The 17,568-nt window shown below is 35.2% G+C and overlaps 1 protein-coding gene across 1 annotated transcript in view; it reads left to right on the top strand.

The window, feature by feature from the left end:
- LOC105449927 (TOX high mobility group box family member 3-like) overlaps positions 1-17,568 on the top strand; it is a 177,209-nt gene that overhangs the window by 148,784 nt on the left and 10,857 nt on the right. The window lies entirely within an intron of this gene.

Raw genomic sequence — 17,568 nt, 5'->3', positions numbered from 1 at the left:
ACCGAACCGGTATGCAAACATATTAAATCGTTTTCCCTTAATTTAGTCGAGTGCTCGCTGCGTAAACTTAATTATCTCGGTAACTAGGTGCTCCTCATAACCGATTTACATCGTCTTCACTTGTTCGAATTAATGCGATGCAAGTAATCTAACTATCTCCGGATGTTAATGAACTCTTGATGTCTCGCCTAACTGACTTTCAAACTACCTGAAACTTGTATCCAATAGTCACGTGGCAGGACAGAGACTTTCGCGTTTCTTTGGCGCATATTTAATGAACCAAAAGAAATGTCGAGCTCTCTCGGAAAGCAGAACTGCTCCTCGACAACCGCGCCACGCGCGCGCACGGAATTCAGTTAAATCGATCGATTCGACGAGCCGTCTTATTAATTCCGTTCGAGCGGAGCATCGTCCAACCATTACCCTTTCTCATCGTGGATTAATGAGCTCACCGTCGTTATACGCCGCGCTGTTTTCTCCCCTCGTTCTTCTTGCCCGCGAACGGAATTTAGGTGATACGACAAAAGTTCGTAGCGGCCGTGAATAAAACATGCGGCCAACGAAGCGACACCGGCACGAGTTGTCGGTGAATCAAAATTAAGTGACTCGAGTTAACGAACAAAGGAGGAACCGTCTGGTGAGGATACGGGGGAAGGGGTGCCGACGAGGGACGCGGACGGGTGAGATAAAGTGTCGAAAGCACCGCCGAGATTACACACCGGCGCGGGTCCACTTGCACGCTACGCTTTACATTATTGACAAGCTTGATTATCTTAAGCATACTTTGCGGCGTCGGAGGTTGCAATCTTGCCCCCGGGAGAGAATGGGAAGGCTTGCCTCAGGTAACCCAAGCTGCTAATATATTTATTAAAAACCTCGAGCGAGCGAGCACAGCCTCGTCCGCGCTCCGAACTTACCCGGAATCCGCGGCGTTTTCTCTCCTTTTATACCGCGCTAACTACTCCCTCCTTCTTACCGCGCCGCTCACCGAGCCGTCACAGCATTCGCCGCCCTCTCTTTACGCACTATTTCCCCCCCCCCCCCCCTCACCTAACTTCGGCTTCTACATCAGCATCGATACCGGCCATGTACGAAACATAATCGCAGCTGGTGCATAGCCGAGCTACGAGAAAGTTTCACCCATAAGCCAAATCCGTGCAAGTTAAATATAGTAATGTAGTCGGCTGCATGGGTGAGCGTAAACTGGCAATGGTAAACTAACAATATATGATTTTAAATGAATCTTAGAATTAACAGTGAATCGTTTATAAAATTTGTCTCACTACGCAAGTAATCTTTCAAATGACTTTGCTTTAGTTTAATTGTGCATTTTCTTATTATGCAAATTCTTTTCGTCATAAAGTATAATTAAAGAGATAATAAGAAATTCTAAGATTGTATTAAACTTACGTGTATAATTTACCAGTCAATTAAATCTTTTCTTTTCTCATCCTAATTTTCTTTTTATATCTATTTTTTGCTTTACAAGTTTTAATTATATAAGAAAGAGAGAGAACACCGATTATTGGTGAATTTTTACAATTTTTAAAATTATTAAAAAAAGTTAAAATCTATAATATTATAAAAAGTTGTATAAAAATCTGTTTACCTTATCAAATATTTTGCATTTTATAGTAGATTCGCATATATTTAACAAGGACAAGTCACTTTACAGTTATATAATATAACAACTCGCCATATGCGGCTTATAAAAATTCAGCATTTCGGAGGTGTTACCATTACACAAAATTATCACGAGCCAAAGAGATATGCCCAGAAGCACGATGACCATACGATATTCATGCTCATTTGCAAAAAGCTTTTCGGCAAACAGAATTTTAAAGTTCGCACTGCAATTTGGATTCAATTAACGATAGCGACGCTTTCGCTAAAATTATCCCGGGTGCCAATTATCTTAATTTTACGTACTTAATTCTATTTTGACGTAGTAGAAAATTTACACCTTGGATCAGAGATTCACTATCTTGAAAAACTATTATTATAATTTTTAAAAAATCACGCGCAAAAATGTATTTTTTATATAGCCAAGTATTGTATAATTATAAAAATATTTTTAAAATAAAAATCTTATTTTTTAGTAGTTACAGATTTGTATCAAATATAAAAACATGTTAAGATAAGTGAAGATACATTGTGATTATAGTCCTCGCGAGTGTCTGCTCACAATTGATTTATACTACTTAAATAAGTGGAAATAGAGAGATACTGTGACAGACAGAATCACTGCTGATCTATACTACTGATAGTAAAATACCGCAATATGACTAACGACAAATTTAATGCATTTCATTAGTCCGGCAGTTCGAAATAAACTCATTTGAATAAATTTTAATTCGAAGCATGCAACTGTAGGCCTTAATTTCGTTTCGTAAGCAATGCCCTTGTCAGCGCTATTAGAATACCCAACCTATTTATTGCGGTGACCAACAGCGAGCCGGATATCCGACGAAGCTCGTAAAACACGGAATATCGGCAGAAAAAAAACACAGGAAACAATTGACCTCTCCCTGACGAACACAACGTATCGGCTTCGTTCATCGCGTTTTCCCTTGATCGCAGTCCCGTATGTATTGAAAACGAGCGATTGGTGGGTGGTCGCTCGATATATTGTGGCACCTGGTGGTATAACGCGGGGGAGGGGGGGTGGTTAAGAGCGATCGCTATATATCGTTGTATATTAAAAGCCTGTACTAGCGGATAAAATCTTCGAAAGCAAGAACTTATGGTTATTGTGTTCTAAATCATGCAATAGCCTTTCTCTCTCATTAAGAATCGTTGACTGTACAATCGTAAAAGGTAGCTGCAGAAGAGAGAAAGAGGGAGGAAGGGGGAGAGAGAGAGAGAGAGAGAGAGAGAGAAATTTAAATGCGAAAAAGAGAGAGAAACAGAGACAGATGCTTGACGTCTGTATATGAAACAAAGAGTGGAAATGAGGGTGAGAGGGAGAATGTGAGAACTATATGATGCAATTGGGTGAAACGGGGGGGTTGAGTAAGAGTGAGAGAGCACGGAAGCTTTCGTGAAAGCTTCGGCAGGCTCCGCCCCTCGCCAATAGCAAAGCACAGAGGTTTGCTTGTCTTCTGGTGCGCCGGCCAATATCAAACTGACCCGGTCGCGCAGCCTCCAAGGTGGTCCAATCGGTAAACGCTTAGAAAAACGCGCTTCCGCGCGGTCACGCTGCAAACTGCGAAACCTGGTACGAATCGCATTTAAAAGCTCACAGCGCGCGCGTTTGTTAGCGTACAAAAATCTTCGTATGTTCTCCCTCTTTCATGTGTCCTCCACTTTCAGTTTTACTTCTGCATAAAGTTTATTATCGGTAGCATTCATAGTCGTTACCTATTGATCAATTAAGCAACTTCTGCTTTTAATTTATTGAATATTCTATAAATCTTTCCTAATATATTTCCTATAAGGAAAATACATCTTTCCTTGTATAATTTTTTAAACATGACTGTTCTATTATATGTATCAATGTTTTAATAGCAAATAGATGTAGAATAAAAGGCGATGGTGCATATATTTGTTTTCAATATCAAATTTTTCATACTTTACATTCTTTACAATACTATCAAGTCTTGGAATTTGTCTTTGAATAATATTTATTATTTCATAACTATTTTATAATTCTATTAATATAGTAATAATATATAGAAATAATAACTTTTGCTATTTATTGACAGTTTCGCATGTTAATTGCATGTATTATTATAGCGATAAAATGTTAGACATGGATATCGTATGATATTACTTATATATTCATGAGAACAAAATATATTATAGATATTGATAACACTTGACAAACATACATTTGTATGTGTGATTAATGCATTAATCAATAAATATAATTTTTGATCAAAAATCATGGATATGTCAGAGAGAATAAAATATCAAAAATCAACAATAAACTAAATCGTTAACTTTTGCTATCGTAACTATTCTATCATATAGTAATAAAGCTATATTGGATGTGATAATGCATACGATGTTTGTAATTCAATCAATAATTCGTTCCAGGAACGTGTAAAATTTATAAATTAAAGTTTCCTATAAAACAGCATAAAATTATCAAAATATGGATTTGCTCTAACTCATGCATGTACATCACGTATTATATTTATACGATCTATTAGTCTTTTTTTAATATATTTTTTAATATATTTACATATAAAGTAGATTAATTCTGATCAAAATATGTACCTATATTACATAAACTCTATAAATCAGAATGAAAAGATCCATTTATCTTATAATTAATCAAATCTTGTAATTATATAATTTACATGTATAACTAAATAAAACAATGTAATATTTGCTAAGAATAAAAGCATCACAATTTATTATTGTGTGGAGTAATTGTTCTTTGCGTTGCTTACAATTTAAGTTCCCTGAGAAGATGATTTAAACTGATTCATCATGCTCGGGTGATCATACAAATTATTCTCGGTCGTTGAGAAACAAAGATACGACCAATGCGTTAAAAACAAACGTTTCATTGAGATGAATCTAACTTCACAGACGAGATATTTTCAGGAAATGGCTGTTCTTCCGGCTGGCTTTCCTCTTTTTATAGCTGAATTTTCTGTGATTGAGATTGCAATACGAAGCATCCAATTTCATGGCAATTATTTGTGTTTCTTCTTTTGAGAAACGATTTTATTAATGTACAATCATTCCTACACGATGAGAATATTTTTTAAATCGCGATTAAGTCCATCTGTGTATTTATAACCAAACTCCACGTATTTAATTTTAGTATCTTATTTTAAAATACAATTTAAATATTGCCTTCTTCAATTGAGAATTGCATTTCAATTATCATAAATGTAATTATTGCATACTGTAGTTGCAAATCAATTTCCTCCAGAAAATAACTATTTAATTTTCGCACGGCCATAATTTATAAATATGAAATAGTTGCCACTTTTTTAATATTATTTTCTCACCGTTAATAGAAATTAGAAAGTATATATCACATTTAATTTTATAGTATTTATGTATACCTACATGTAAATGCAAAAGTGTCATATCTTTTACTTATATATAATTTACTATTTATAAATATATAGTGACATGCATATATATTATGTATATTATGTATATATGAATATCTTCTTTATAGCTCTTATATTGGACCTTTTACGCTGTTGCGTCGATGTGGAATCGACGTAATGCTTTACGATAAAATTTTCCGCGATAGTTTTCCAAATATCCGAAATTACTACAATAATTACAAAATTATGACATTAATTATTACATAATTATAATCAGTAAATTATATTTTTAGAATCTCTATAAATTCATTCACATAATATAAATTAAAATTGTTATCTTATATTAGACCAACCGGTTAAATATAAATTGAGAACGAAATGCTCAATCCTTGCTTGAAAAATAATTTGGAGCGCAAAGGGTCTTTGCGTCGCATGTGCGAGTTAAATCTATCTCATATACGCGCCGATGTAATAAAACCAAAAGGTACGTCGGTCGTACTACAAAAAAAAACTGAAAAAGATTCAAAGCGGAAGGAATTTCGAATGCAAAATATCCACGTTCGAGACAGGCAGGCAGTAGAAACGGACAATAGAGTCAGCCCGTAAGAGGCATGTAGTAGAAGTACATATACGATCGGGCACTAAGGTAACATCGTCGGTAGTTCATCCCCTTCGCCATTTCAGTCGTATGCTCTCTGATCGAATCACAATCCTTTTATTACACAGTACTCTCGAATCCGTCTCGGTTGACATTCACCCGCGGTACGACTCAAAGGACCACACTCTGGGATCGTTGGATGCGCCTTAGAAATACGTAAGTATCGTATATGAGAACTTGCATAAAGGGATATCTGCGCACGACAGTACGTATATACGGAAATATGGTAATTGATCACTGGTTTTTTTTTTCAATTGTAAGAATAAGTCTCCCGGCGGAAATAAATTAATGGCGGATACTGTTTCGTGATATCTGACAGTTTGCAATCCTTTTTTTTTTTACATGTGATACAGTTCGTAATACCGTACTGATTGAAAAGTCATAAAATAGAATTTGTAACATCAATCTGTACAAATACACCGATGAGACGCGATAAAAACTCGGACGTACGATATGGTTTTATCGTTATTATTTTGTGTATATGAATCATTCGTTCTAATATCAAATTTTGTTTTTATATTTCCGAAGTAAATGTTTCATCAATAAATTTTATGATTGATATGACTGATCGTAGCTGAAATAACGGATAAAAGAATATCTTACAACACGTTCACGATAGTGACATTTATGCTATAAATCGCTACGTGTATATGTATCTGGTTTCCATATAATTGCGTATTTATTCGCCTAAAGAGTGTTTGTTAAATATACATATACATATACTTTACGTAATATTTATGTATAACATAAACTCGAGAAATCAATCTTCTTTCCGACTTTTTACTAGAGATCTTCATCCGACTTTCCGCACAGTGACAAATGCTCGTGCACCTTATAAAACTAATTATGCATTTCCCGCTTCGCCGTATATACAAAAGACGCGGAACGGCATTAAGACGCGAAGCGTACAGTTGACTAGTTCCAAGAGAATAAAGACAAGAACGGGAGACTTCGTGCTTTCGTGTAATTTCTTATTAAAATAGGACAGAGGGATCAAGAGCTGAGCCACGCGAAGGTGCGGTAGCACGAATAAAGCAAATAAGGGAAGGCAAAGACCGGCTTGCCCAAGCGATGCAAAAATACGACATGTTTTTCTCATTCAATTTCGTAGACAAAAGGTTCCTGCTTCTTCTGTCCAAAAGAGAGGTTCATATCCAAAAGGAAGCTTTTCTCCCAGACGTTATCTCCTTCATTTGCTTCGACTAGTTAAGAAACATCCCGAGAGATTAAAGATAAAATTTCTTTTGTTTCGAGCACCAAAGTTTGCCTCGGACTAGAACAGGTAGACATTTTTTTCGGATTTCAGTAAAATATCCTGAGAGCAGTAGAACGTAACAGAGTTATAAATATTTTTTTAAAATTTACAAATATTCTTTTTTAACATTTTTTAATATTCAATCTATAACACGAGGATGTAAATTATCAGGACAAATGGAATTAATATGGTAGATTTTACGCGTATCTCTAGTAAAAAAATCTTGTAATTCATCAATAGTTATTTTCAGAAATGATAACACCATTAACAAAGCGTCGTGTATTAATTTATCAAAACACTTCTGTTTTTAGCGGATAAACGATGGATATATTATTGTATTGTAGCATACCATATCATATATGCGCGTGCAAAATTAACAAAAGTATATTATATTTTGAGATAATAAAACACCGTTTCTTTCTTCAATAATTTTATATAAAATTGTGTTTATTCCGGATTTTAAAATCCATGTTATTTTTCAATGTTTCAAATGACAAGAACAATATGCAATTTAAATACAAGTAGTTTTTAAATTTTTTTAATATAACGTATACAAGCTCTAATTAATTATATTGTTATATCTAAATTTATCGGAAATAATTTAATACTGGCAATTCTACAAAATCAGCTTTTTTACAAAAAATATTGCTGAATATATAACGCATTTATGAAAATGGTTTTGTGACCTCTGCTATTATAGTACACGTCTTTCAAACAATATGATACTTTACAATAACATTGTATGTAACCTTCTATCGCTGGTCCATTCTCATGCAATACCTGTTCAAAAGAATGTGGACATAAAGCGACAGAGGTAGAACCCCCATGTTAGGCCCGGCAATTCTTTCGCAGAAAAAATTTCCATGGTAAAGTCTACGGAATCAGGGGAAGTAAGGGTAGGGATTCGCTGTTGAGAGGATAGGAGCTGGGAAAGGGGGAAAGCGACGGAAGCATCTGGACAGACTCGCATGAAAGTTTAAACCGATGTTTTACGATGGCTTTTTGTTTCGCGTGTTTTATTGAGCAGAGAGCGGATATTCACGTCAATCTCGCTCTCTTGCAATCCGCGAGAAGCCGTGGAGAGTACAGCGCTCTCTTTCGTTTTCTCTTTCAGCCACTCTTCCCTCTTCCTCTCTTTATCTTTCTCTCTCTCTCTCTCTCTCTTTCGTTTTCTCCCTCTCACATCAGCTCGTACGTTATTTTTCTCTCACTCGTTCGTCTTCCCCTATTTCCATACTCCGTCCGTTCTCCTTTCCGTCTCAATCTTTTACGTTTTACCATTTTTCATCAAACTTTTAGGATATAATTTAGGAGTATGTACAAAATATACACGCGCAATAAAGCCCAACGAATTCTTTAATGCTCTAAAACCATTTACCATAAAAGTTTCTACTACAAAAGAATTGCCGGGCCTAACATGGTATTCTACATGGGATTCATTATACTGTCACTTTGTGTTTACGACATTGTTCAGGCTACGGGCATTGCATGCGTATATGTATATGCACGGGTCTCAGAATAAAAATTGCATCCTCATGTAGGTACGCGTCTTTAAAAAACTCAACATATTTCCAAATGACACATTCCAAAGGGTCCTAAAGATTGTGAATATACCCCGCCATTTATACGAAGCAAATTCAATTTCAGGCGCTTTTGATAAAACGGTATTAAAACGTGCCGCAGTTTCTCATAATTAAATTGTCTGATGTAAATGAGACCATTTACTGCCATTTAGAAATAACATACGGGTGGATGATAAAGCAATTTTCAATGTAATTTTCAATGTAAAATCGATGTTAAAGGTAAAACGCGCGAAATTATAATAAAAATGTATTGCTCTTTGATGTTACTATCGATTATACTTATTTCTATCTCGCTAACGATATTCATAACGTATTTATAAAGGACAAAACATCTATCTTTCGATTATTAATTTTAATATTTCCAAATAAATAACTATGATAAGATATTTTCCGTTACGTAGTTATAATCTGGCTTGCGAAAAGTTTGTGTCAACTCTTAACGATATCATATTGCGCACGTCTGACAGAGAAAGGATGATGGTTAGGAACTTTCTTAGTCTTTTTAAACTTCTCGTTTGCCCAGGTGGGAAACTCGTAAATCGATAGTCCCAGGGGAAGCGAGAGAGCGCTAGATCCCGCACTGCGACGTACGTATCGAAACAACCGTTTCCTGCTGATACTTCACCGCGAATGACATATAGCTTGAGGCACGCATGATTTATTTCTACGGTCGGAAATGATCGTCACCGTCTTCCGCAAATCGATCTGCATTACTTATTTTGCAAAGAGCATACCGGCAAAATTTTTCGATTTTAATGTAATTCCATTGTTCCGAGCCAAGTTTCCCAACAACCGATGGAAAATCCGTCGTGCTTTTATTGACTCTGTATTATTAAACAGCGAATCCCGAGACGATTAATACGATATGTTAACACATCAATTTTAGTAGTAATATAAATTGCATCCAAATAGTTATATGCCACTAACTCTTGCAATTTGTATGTGCGCAAACAATTACGAAATTTATAGGTATCAAAATACGAAAAATAATAACATTTTATTGCACGAATAGTTGTTTGTTAACGTTAGTTAACTTGATCAAGTACAATATTTCGTTTTGTTCTATTTTCTCTAAACAAGTTAATTGTGACAAAATATAAGTTTGTAACTCGTGATAATTGAAATTATTAATAATTTTCAATTATTGCGTATGTCAAGAGAAACCGACGAAAGTCTCCATAATAATTCAAAGTAAATTTCTGAAGTCTTCAATGGTTGTGTGACGAGCAATTAAATATTTTGATTATTATAAGTTATCACAAATTTAGTATTTAACCTCACATTTAAATATTTGATTTAAATTATTGATTATATTGCTCAAAAAAATAAAATGGGGAAAAAATATGCATATATTCCCAAAGATGATACGCCACGCGTCACAAAAGAAGAGGAAAATAGGGTACAATATCCCAATTATACTTGAGAAGCGCGCAGGAATTTATCGTGAAACGTACAAGGCCAATATCCTTATATACGGAAAGGATTACGTGGCAGGATCCATGGCATGCGAATACGTGTCGCTGTGCACAAAGGTGCCGGCTGTTGCACGCGGCTTATACCCACGTATGCCACGTGAAAGACGAGCGGCGGTGGAAAAGATTTTTGGGAAAGGCGCCACGGCGAAAACGTCTCGAGAAGGTACAGCCACGCGCCTTCAAACCGAAAGAATGTAATTACCGGGAGGATCAAAGTCAGAGAAACTACGTCCGTGACCCGTCTACGTCGGTTTCGTCGTCGTCGTCCTCGTCCTGATGCGGAATTTAAATATCGACGGAAGTATTCGGCGTTTGACTCCCGTAACTGCTGCATTCGCCACCTTTTCCCCTCATTGCTGCCACTCAAAGACTCGTTCGCTGCTGTCGCCTTTTCTTCGTCGCTAAAAGGCGACGAGAGGGTCGCGAGCAAGGAGACAAAGGAGTTATCCACTGTCAGCATCTCTCTGGAAGGCCGTTAAAAGTACACGCGAATGTTTTAAAGTCTTTGCCTTTTCTTATCCTGCTTCCTTGTTATCTCTAAAGTCTCGCTAAAGAAGGATACGCTTAAGACAGCAAACTTGAAGAAACCTATCATTCTAAATAGATATCCCGACAATGCTTTATCGATTAATAATATTAGTTTACTATAATCAGTAACACTAGTTTATAATGATATATAGAAATTTCGCGTGACACGGTTATAAAGCTTTATACATAATTTTGGCTAAATAAAGAAATCTTCTAAATCTTTTTTAATTTAATTATTTAAAGAAATAAAATGTGTTTGTGTCAATGATATAATATATAACGATATAACACAAAGTTATAGCAGAATTTTATATTAGTGTATATATATTTTACATTGTGGAAAATTTAAATTCATAATAATAGTTTAATAAAAATATGTTATGTAAAAATTTGTATTTATGCACTTGATATATTTTCTTTCATTTTTTTTCTCCGAAGATGAAAGAATCGCATAATTAGAAACATCAGATTCGAAACTATGATTGTAAGTTTCCACGAGAATCCAAACAGATAACTTCTGCAAAGCTTAATATCGACGTAATTACATCGTAATGCCATTATGAACAATGACGAATGAACGATATAAAGTTTTATTTCCAGACTTGTCTAATGCGTAACTTCTTATAATTTTTGTAATTATGTCATATTACAAAGTGAAACGATACTTTCGCGCAATAACGTCTACCTTTACACATACAAGCAAGTATTAATTATATAGTTTCAATAAAGGAATTTACTCTGTGCCTTTAAACGGTTAAAAGAAAAGTAAGAAATAGAGAAGAGAATTAAAACTTGATAGTTTACTATCTGTTTTACTACTTTCTCGCACAGCAAGATTTTCTTACACGATTATATTTACTAGTTTGAAAGTCTTTAATTTTATCATTCTGTGTTATTATCTGATCAAATAACAATCTAATAAAAATTTCGTTTATTTTCAAATAGATTGCAGTCGATCAACTAAAGTTAAACAAAATTTTTGAGTTCAATTCCGAGACACAGTTCTAAAGTAAACTTATTTTTGTTCTTTGACTTCAGCCAAACCATAAATGACGATATATGCATTCTATCGAGCTTTAAACATACAAGCGAAGAAATCCCACAGCAATCTCGATTCGCAAACAGTTTCCTATTCATATACATCTTATATACATGCAAAGTAAAGTAGAAGTAGCATCTTATAAGTTCGTAGGAAAAATAAATTTTACAATGTCGAATATTAAAATCGTAAGGAATTGTAGAAACAATTTTACGCTTTCTCAAATTTATGTTTTATGTTTTGAGTTTATATTCTTTATGGCTGTATTAAATAGTAAATATTAAATTGTTTGTTCTAAGTAGTATTAAAATTAAAAACATATATACAATATATAATATAAATTTTACCAAATCAGATCAAATATCTTTTATTTTAGAGTAATCGTTATTTTAGAGTAACGTTAAACATAATGTAATATATAGATAATATATAAAATTAAATAATGTTTGTGATACAAGATGTATCTTTTTTAAATGATTAAAAAATATTTTCAATGTAATTAATTAGAATCCACGAATTGTAAAATTTTTAAAAGTTATTAATTGAAGAACAAACGAACACCAATGACAATCCTATACTACTTGAGTATGTGGAATTGAATTCTACGTCACTTCGCATCGTGCGTTGCGTAGACCTAGAAAACGTATTTCTCGGACGAAATAAACATTCGCTGCTCCGAATGCACGTGCACGTGGAGCGACTCTCGGGCCACGCGTTTAGAATGTTTCGCGAGACGAGGAGCCACTTGAAGGGGAACGCATTCCACGGGACGGCTGTTCACGATGAGAAGCTTCCGCCAAAAGCTTGCGCCAAGCTTTCTCGCTTAACCTTAGCGAACGCGTACGTGCTTTCTGTCAGGAATGCCTAGCGCATCGTTCGTCGTCGAGCTACCGGAGCAACTATGGCCAAACTGCGTTTTACGCGGGTCACCGAGAGTGTAACATGCAAAATTCACTCGGCGAAAGAGCATCCGCGTCTAAGGTCATTTTCTATTATCTTCCCGTGCTTTGTCAGCGTGATTATTTTCAAGCACGTTCTCATATATTTGTTTTTATAATTAACAAACTGAGACAAATAAGACTTGCTCCACAATTGGAGATTCAAGAGATATAAATTTTAAGAATATCATAAGAAAAATTGCATTAAAATTCTATAGATTAGTGGATTACGCAATTTTACAAGACAGCAAAGTTGAGCAAAACAAAAAAGTTTTAATTTATCCAAAATTCACGCTGTTTATTAAATTATTAAATTTAATTTATTAGCTGACGAATTCTCTTTTATTTTCTCATATTTGATTATTTTCTCTGAGAACAAGTCGCTTTCGTTTCTAGCTGGTTTAGGATTAAACGGTCAGAATGGATCGGGTTGATGCATGACGCACGTGCGTATCGAGGGACGCACTAATAGAAAGTGATATATGGGAATTGATCTTTTATTATTTAAGCTATGGCCGATCTCGGATATGCATGGAATGCATATTTGCTAGTAACCTACTGTATACGAACCAATGTTTCCCTGAGGAGCGATTGTAAATTTCTCCGTGAAACGAGGGTTGTGTTGAACGAAATTTCGTTATTATTCTCCTACATATAACGATACATTGCCTAATGATCAAATAAATCAAAATACGTACAAAAATATTGGTAAAGTGCAAATAAAGTAATGTTTATTTAGATAAATACCAGTATCTTATATTTAATTCAACTTTTGGAAATCACATTAAAATGTGAAAAATATTAAATGAAAACAAAATTAATTGTATTTTATCGTAATAAAGCTTTCATCTATGAATGTCACCAATTATTTTATTAAGAATTCCGATCAAATCTGTTGCATTCCAAAAAAATGCATCTGTCTATAAATATTTTATATTATTTTTATGTCTACATTGAGGCTGTCTCAAATTATATTTCATTAAATTTTTAACATCCTCCCCCATTGACGATGCCTACAGCACAGTTATATTGAGCGCTCTGTTAACCGTTAATATCAGCGCATTAGTTGCTAGAATTTAAAGGACCATTTAAACTCATGCACGAGCAATTTACTCACGGACAGAGAATACAAAAACGACGATCACCATGTTTGGCACTCGATTAAATTAACGGCAGGCGAGTTTGCAATTACAAACGCGACAGGAAGACGCTTTTAAACCATCGATCACACATAGAACTGATAACTACATTATTGACGAAGTAACTATGTAAAAACTTCAAGAGAGGATCTGTGCGACCGACGCTAACAATTTGAATCAGAGTTGTTTAACAATAATCAAAATAAATAGAGAATTAAATAAACAATGGGTTCTGCAGTGTACCTATATACCGATCACGCTTTTTCAGGAATTTCAGATGTTTAACTCGACAAAAAAATCTAGACTTAAATCTTGTATTTACTTTTTCGCACATCTTATCTCCCGCGCTCCCATATTTTATCCTCTCTCCGCCTTTGTACGTCTTCGACATATTCGTATTCGCGATCGTGATTCTCGCATTCAAATGCACTCCGATAAAAAGCAGACGATCTGCGGCGGCGGACAAACCGAAGCCACGTCCTTGAGGTAGCCAGACTAAGCGGGCAAGTGAGCTGGTTGTGTGTACACGGTAGTGGTAATACATAATAAGATATGAACGGAGGGCATGCGGCATAATCATATATCACAAGGTAGTGCGGTATGGCGAAGTATTCCTCCGTCTACACGGAGTACGCACACCAACGGAATCACTATCGCCATCACAACCACTACATCGCATTCGCATAGATATACGCGCCAAGACCAGCCTGAGAAGAGGGGTCCTTCCTCTCGTTTCTCATTCTCTCGCACTCTCTCTCTCTCTCTCTTTCTCTCTCCTACTCTATACCTACCCCGTGTATATTCCCTATCCGACTGAAACTCCGCCACGGTGTACACGTATGCGGCTAACACCCGCATTCGAAACAAACGCTCGCGCGATCGTGTGCACGAGGGATTTCGTACTGTTCCCTTAACTTTTCGAACAAGAAAGCCGGAAGGAAACTTCCCAGGCGCGACCCAACGAGCGACACTGCGTGGGGGTAAACGGTTTGGTCAATGAATAAATAGAAAACCGCGGGAGAAAACTTGACGTACTAAAACGCTTCTGGATCTCGAGGCGCACACGCGTGTCTGAGGATGCAATCGTAATCATGGAGCTGTCCGATGCAGTAACAGAGAGGTTACTGCCGTTGACTTATAGCCAATGCGAATAAAAAAAAAAATAGACATGTGTCCGCGAAATCGCCTTTAGTTAGGAGACGATTTTGCGAACATGTATAAGCAGAATCGATAAGAAACTTTAACTCTGTATGTACATACATATGTATATATTAAAAACTCTGGCATCTCTATCTTTCCATTATAAAAACATATAAGAGATTTTGATTCTAATTAATTCCTAGTCTATTTTTTATTGAGCCCACTTTACTTTTGAAAAAGATTTCTTATTATTTTCCTGTTTTTCATGCTTGAGATTTTATATGTGTGTATTCTATAAAGTTCAAGCAACAGTAATATCTTTTAATTAATATTTCATTACAGACACGAAATAACATGCATCGATGAAAATATATCGCTAAGGCGTTAGAACTTTTCACAAGTTTTATGTATATATTCTTATGTGCACAATCAATTGACAGTTTCAGAAATGCATGTTCCAGAATTAAATATTACCGCTAATCTATTTTAGTTCATTCGTTTTTAAGATAATGGATCTACGAGTTGTTATATTTGTTATTATTTGTAATATTCTTATTCGCTTAACTTAAAAAAAGATATATATCTGAATATTTACAAAAACGTCCTATTCGTGTATCATTTCCATAAATATATCAAATCAATATGGAATAAAATTTATCACTCACCAATACGATGCGCAGTAGCGGAGTTGTTGAATAAAAAATGTCGAACTCTGCAAAATGCAAAATAAATCCGAACTGTAGTAGCCGACATAATTAAAATTTTAAGAAAGTAATAAGCGCATAAAATAATAAATTGTTAATTTTGCAAATAATAAATAAACTAATGACAAATTACTCACACCATGGTTGCTCCGCCATCGCCCGATGCCTCCCAGGTCTTTCCATCCTCCTCTCAAATTCCATATATTGTTGCATTGCACTCTCACAATATTCACTCGTTAGTGCTAAACAAAATTAAAATTTTAAGAAAATATTAATACGCGTATAAAATAATAAAAATTATTAGTTTACAAATAATAAAGAAAATAATAAATGACAAATCACTCACTCCATGATCATTGCGATGTTGCCCGATACCTGCACCTAGGTATGTTGTTCTCAAATTGCACAACTCACTCGCGGGAACACGATTATACGTACGAATTATTAGAATATAATAATCGCGTAGCACTTTGCCGCACTCCTGACATTAATCAAACGCAATACGCGATACGAACTTTTTACATTGCGCAAAAAAATTACGGTTGCAAAGAAAAAGTACAACGTTACACTCGACACTCATAATACTAATTATTTCTTTCAAATTAGAGACAACAACTTTTCATAAATTGTCAGTGTACAAGCATCGAATTTAAATACATATATTATACGATTGAAAAATATAAAAACGAGCTTAAACTATTGCTTACTCTTTAATTAAACGCGTCGCGAGATTGCCTTGAATCTGTTATAGGCACGTTTACGTCAGCAAAGTAACTATCCTGCTCACCGAGCGATTGAACGTGATTGGCTTGCTTTTGCTTGTCTAATCAATCAATCAATCTCGACGAGCAGGTAATTAGCTTTGTCTTCTGAACGCGCCCTACGCGTTGAGAATAAATATTTAAATGCATAATTGATAACGATTATCTATCGCCTAATTAAACATTGTAACGTTGCTCAACTCAAAATCAAGCCGTTTATAATGACTACAATGTTTCCTTAATAAAAACTATTCGAGAATGATCGACATCTCTTATACTGATCTCGTTACATGAATTATTTCAATCCGATAATTTACGCATCGCTCCACGCTTTGAACTCGAAAATGATAAGCGATATATTACTTTTTTTTTCTCATTACATTCGAATCGATAGAAAGCTCAAAGCAGTCCGCAAGATCGACTCCACATATTCTTAGAGAAATAACTTAAATATGTATATCAATAAAATAGTAATTCACATGCAATAACAATTTCTAACCTCTACCGCGGATTCGAAAGATAGATCGCGAGAAAAATATTTAATGAATAGCCATCGTCTCAGTTCATAAGTCAATAATTCAAGTTAATGACTCACGGAATCCAACAATTCTTGATAACTCCAAATTAGAGTTGCTAAAAAGTGCAACATGAAAAAAGCTCGCCTTTTAGCGTCTCCCGTTATCGCGTCGCGGTCGCGCTCCAGTGATGAAACGATACACGTTAAGCGTCGGTAGTGCAGTTCGCGCGTCTCGCCCGCTCGCCCCACTGCCCCCCCCCCCCGAAACCCTTTTCTATTATCCACCGCGCTCTGGCCCGCCGGCTCGATTCTCGAGACACGCGAAACGCGTCGCGGAAATAACAACACGGACAGCTGTTGCCTACGCACTGACACGCTGCATCAAAACAAACACAAAGGCTGAAACGCTGACGGCAATACTGTCACTCCGAAATATTAAACACTTCATAAAATAGATTTCTTTCTGTTCCTTACTTTTCTCACATTTTATGCTTCGACAAAAATGCTATCGCGAGAGAAATATTCAAGAATAATTAATATCTGACTATGACAATCTCGACTTTTTAATAACACATATCTGTGATGTATATTTCATATTGTGTTATTACATATATATATATGTAAATAATAATATTTAGAGTATAATAATATGTAAAAATTGTGTGATTTAAAAAATTACAAAAATAAAATTATTTGATACTGATTGCGAGATATCTATATGTTTTTCAGCTGAAACTTTTTCACCGATTATTTTTCCTCTTTTTGCTAATAGAACAAAGGGTGTCTCTTATACACATCTCTGAGCGGGCTGGCAAG

Source organism: Wasmannia auropunctata, unplaced genomic scaffold (genome assembly GCF_000956235.1).
Source record: "Wasmannia auropunctata unplaced genomic scaffold, wasmannia.A_1.0 LD336071.1, whole genome shotgun sequence".
NCBI classification, from domain to species: Eukaryota; Metazoa; Arthropoda; class Insecta; order Hymenoptera; family Formicidae; genus Wasmannia; species Wasmannia auropunctata.
This window is presented reverse-complemented; position numbering and strand designations above follow the sequence as displayed.